Here is a 4,831-nt window from a genome sequence, read left to right as displayed (position 1 = left end):
CAAAAAGATATGCAGACATAATGGAAATGGCATTTACATTGTAGAGCTTGGACGAAGTTGTAAGTAAATTTATTTATTTATAAATGCACATTTATTGGAGTCTATATGCTTTACAATTTGAAGGCCCTGTTTAATGCATCCCTTTGTTTTTATTAAAGCACACAGGCTCTGCGCAGGAATTCATCAAGGACATAACTGCTGGGATCACGCTTGTGGATGACCAATCTGAGCACCATCAGTCTGCAGTGATGTGGTCCAGGTAAAAGAAGAAGAAATCTGGGTGATCTGGGGTTGTAACTCGTTGTTAGACGATCTGTGTACTGTGTTAGACGATCTGGGACTGGGACTAACAGAAATAAACTAATTCAGGTTTAAAACAACTTGAGGTTTAGTAAATGACAATTTTCTTTCTTTTTCTTTTTTGGGTGAACCCTTTACGAAAATGTAGATATTTGCATTGGAAAACAGCTTCAAAATTTAGAGAACATAATTTGACATTATTTTCCCCAGTTTTATTCCGTGAATTTTCTATTTAAATTGGTATTTAAAATGTCTTTATAAAGTGTTGAATTTATCTTCATAAAACCACCAGAAACCCTGTTTATGGACATAGCCATTCTTTATTATTTTGCTGAATACTGTTTTGAATCCTGAAAAATGTTCAGTTCTAGCATATTGGCCATTAGCAACTTTGCTTAAAGGATTGTTTCACCAAAAAAATTAAATTAGGCCATGTTTTACTCATTCTCAAGGCACCCTATGTGATTTTCTTCTTTCAGACGAATCTGATCTGAGTTGAATTTAAAATTGTCCTGGCTCTTCCAAGTTATTTAATGGCAGCAGACAGGTGTGTTTTTTTTCTCAGCAGTCCAAAAAAGGCTTCCTGTCGCAAATCGATGCACTTTTTGTAAGAAAAATATCATATTTAAAAAGTTGTAAACTTTTTTTTCTCTTCCACTGACTATCATACGTGCAAGCCTAATTTTGTGATTCTACTTCGTGATTGGTGTATTGTTGTCTCCTCCGCTCTTCCGTGTTCGTCACTAATCACCGGTGCATGCATGACCCCTATGTCCTATTTTCATCCACCCGGAATGGCTCTTACGAAAGTGAGAGAAAAGGGTTTAAATATGTTTTGAATAACATTTTAAATATGTATTTTTTTTTATTACAAAAACACATGGATTCGCTACAGGAGGACATTATTCACCTCTCAGAGCCATGTGAGGTACTTTTTATTATGAATTGATGCAAATTATTTGAATACTTTTGGACTGTTGAAAAAAACACCCACCTATTGCCATAAATATTTTTTTATATAATCCGACTGGATTTGTCTGAAAGAAGAAAGTCATACACACCTACGATGCCATGAGGGTGAATAAAACATACATGGGTTAACCAACCCTTTAGGGCCATTTCATAGTCAACGCATCTGTAGGCATACGTGTCCCCGAGGCTACGCATCGTTATGCTTCGGCCGCCATTATGCGTCGGTGCGTAGCCAAATGTGTGGTCCTAGTTTTTGATACGCGACGTGCCGATTCACGCAATACTATGCGTTGTCGGTGGGGGCGACATTGCAAGTATTGTACATTAATTCAAGTTAGGGCTGCACGTTTTCAAGTTTTTCATTAACCGTTAACCGAGGCCCTTAGCGGTTAATAATCGGTTAACCATAGTGTGCCCCAGGGTTTCCGTTGTCCGGTAATTTCCAGACATTGGCCAAAAAAAAAAAAAAAATGTCCGACAAAATTTAATCTCACCGGTCAAACTGTCCTATTAAAACTACCTAATAATCCCGCCCACTAACACAATCTGTATTTGAGAATAAGCTTAAAATGTATAAAGCAAATATACACCGACCTTTGGCTATGTTATAAAGGAACAGGCTCTAGTAATGGTTATGTAACTTTCCGTGTTTCGGCGAAGGTAACAAGCAGGCTCCGCGGCCGCCTCGCTAAGGCTATGACTATGATATGTTTGACAGGTACAATATTTGAAAATCGATAATTATTTTTTTTAATTACATTTATATCTGAATTTATGTCAACCTATAGACTTTCAAATATCAAAATGTCATGAATTAATATGTATTTGTGTACAAAATGACATATAAACATATTTTCCTATTATATTTTGCCTGGAAACGCTTCCAACAAGGCGTCAGTTCTATTTCTAGCATGCACGCGTCGAGCCGCGCCTGAGCCGCGCGTCTCACGCAGGCAGTCGGCAAGCTCTAACCTGTTAACATGGGAGCCGAATTAAAAACAGACACGCCACGCAGCTGAGATGCTTTCGCTCATCGCCACGCATCCAGTGAGTCCTGACCGGCCTAATGATGCCCGGGTGTTGGCTGTTGAGATTACAACAACGAGGTTGTACTTGAAGTATATCTAAGCACTGTATTGCAATACTTGCATTTTGCCCCGTCACTCTCAATTTTAAAGTGCTCCAACGCTGTACTTTTTTTTTGCCCGCTTCATATTAGAAAAATGACTTCTTCTTGTGGACATTACAAATGTCTGGGAGCGCTCTGGCGGTCTCTGGTGGTGCAAAAATGTATTACAACTAAATTCAATGCACGCCATTGACGTCACTTAACCGAGCAAAATGTTTCACTCGGTTACGCAATTTTTAACGGTTAATCGGTTAACCGGTTAACCATGGACACCCCTAATTCAAGTATATTGTGTTTACAAAAGAAGAAGGTATAGACGGTTTCAACGGCATCAACATAAACAAACGTTAATGCGCGTGAGCGCTTTTGTGGACCTAACTTAACTTCCGGTAGACTCCAAATAGAATCAATAACAACAGCCAAGTCCCTCTAGAGTAGATATTTTTTGATAACAAACAAAATGTGTTTTCTGTGTGGATCAGGCGGACTTAATGAAAATGCAAATTCATTATTTTCCAGCAGGAGATGTTTTAAAGCATAGACATAAAGCGCGAGAAATAGAGGTTTCCCCAGTAACAGCTGTAAACACAGCAGTGCGGGTACGCTCACACGCTGCTATCAGGCATATAACATGCAAGTCTTCCTTCAGAAATACAGAGATATAAAAACACCTGTGCCTCATTTTGATATTTAAACATAAATGTAAGGAATTATTATTAAACGTGCAATACGTTACGTAATGTTACGTTACTCATGTTTATTTAACGAAGCCTTTTTGAAAATCGATCAGTTTTAAAATTGTGGCGAGTCTCCAAAAATAAATAAATGTATGGGAAACACATCCCGCAGCACAACCACCTGAGCCCAACTTCAGTCTACTCATCACCTTGGCTTTAACTGCGTTTGTAGATGGCACCGCAGCCAGACCGATATACACAACACAGACAGGACGTTAACTTAGTTCCAGGCGCGTGCGCCCGATGAAACCGTCTATACAATGAATTGAATACAATGGCGGGCGAAGAGGAAAAATTATACGAACTTATACATATTCATCCACATTTATACGATAGTTCATCAGCAACAGAATACACTACTCTTCAGTTGCCATTGTAATCTGAATATCACGCGACCCGACTCTACTAATATCACCCGACTCTACTACCCCCTGTTGCGTGAGCCGTGTATTGCATACACGCATCAACCGTGACGCTTGCGTTCACTGTTTAGACTATGAAAAGGAGTGCGTCGCTCGCGTTTCTTGCTCGCGTTTCCCGCGTTGACTATGAAACGGCCCTTAGGAGTCATGCTTTACTCTGAACATGCAGTGCAACAGACTATTATTTAAAAGGAATACCTATTTACACCAATATATTTTCTGATCATTGTATAAATGGTGTGACAGATTAGACACTTATAATCAGATTAAGAAAAAAAACCTGAATGTTGTATTGGTTTGTCACATTTTATGTCATTCAGAAATCATGTAGAATACCAGTGAAGAAAATAATTTCCCCCCATTTTTAGAATAGTTGGTTCTGGGGGTGTATTTTACACTTATCTTCCCATGGGATTTTAAACTCTTTGTGTTCAGCAGAACAAAGAATTTAGTACAGGCTTTTAACAGTTTAATACAGGATGTTATTTTGAATGTTTCTAAACGAAACCGTTGAGGAGCACCATTTAATTTTGACTTTCATTTTTGGTTACATTTTTCTAAATATCTTCCACTTGAAGGTGAATTACACTTTGCATTAATTGGTAGCTGTGCTTTTAACAAAACACACAACTTTAATAGTGTATGTACATATGTGTGTTCGTTTATAAATTTATTAAGTAATGTAATATTTTTTTTCTTTCCCCAGCCATCCAGTGACATTAAGGATGTTGAGAAAGAAATTGAAGAGGGCATTCTGATTGTAACTGAGGAACAGCAATGTGATGTGCTTCCCAAGGAATAACCAACATTGGTCTCATTTGTACATCCTGTCATCAATGACATCTCCCATGTCCCCAAGGCATTTAGACTCCTAATGGGTCTGTATGCAGTGAACATCCACCACCTCCAGCGCATTAAATACACCATTGAGGCTCTGCAAAAACTTGTGAAGACCAGGTGCTCCCACCATGTGCTCGCTCCCGCGGCAGGAACTGTAGGTGTGGGGGAGTGAATGTCCAGCGATCTCTCCACCCTCAACACCACAAATAAGGTGTCCTTGAGCAAGGCACAACTTCTCCCCGGGCGCTGCAGCATAAATGGCTGCCCACTGCTATGGGTGTGTGTTCACGGTGTGTGTTCACTGCTGTGTGTGTGTGTGCACTTTGGATGGGTTAAATGAAGAGCACAAATGTATGTCATGTCACTTTCACTTTTCAGTGTTCATGATGTATCCATCGGCTCCACCGCACTCTTTCTTAAAAAGTAGTGTT

At 39.3% G+C, this 4,831-nt stretch overlaps 1 long non-coding RNA gene across 1 annotated transcript; it reads left to right on the top strand.

Annotated features, from left to right (window-relative positions):
• LOC113094569 (uncharacterized) lies at window positions 1–4,488 on the top strand. Its single transcript, XR_003288128.1, has 3 exons — window positions 1–59; window positions 159–259; window positions 4,267–4,488. It is a non-coding gene; the product is annotated as an uncharacterized LOC113094569 (long non-coding RNA).
• The last annotated feature ends 343 nt before the right edge of the window (window positions 4,489–4,831 follow it).

The sequence above is a fragment of the Carassius auratus genome, unplaced genomic scaffold (genome assembly GCF_003368295.1).
Source record: "Carassius auratus strain Wakin unplaced genomic scaffold, ASM336829v1 scaf_tig00215410, whole genome shotgun sequence".
NCBI lineage: Eukaryota > Metazoa > Chordata > Actinopteri > Cypriniformes > Cyprinidae > Carassius > Carassius auratus.
The sequence above is the reverse complement of the archived record's forward strand: the minus strand, read 5'-3'. Positions and strand labels throughout refer to the sequence as shown.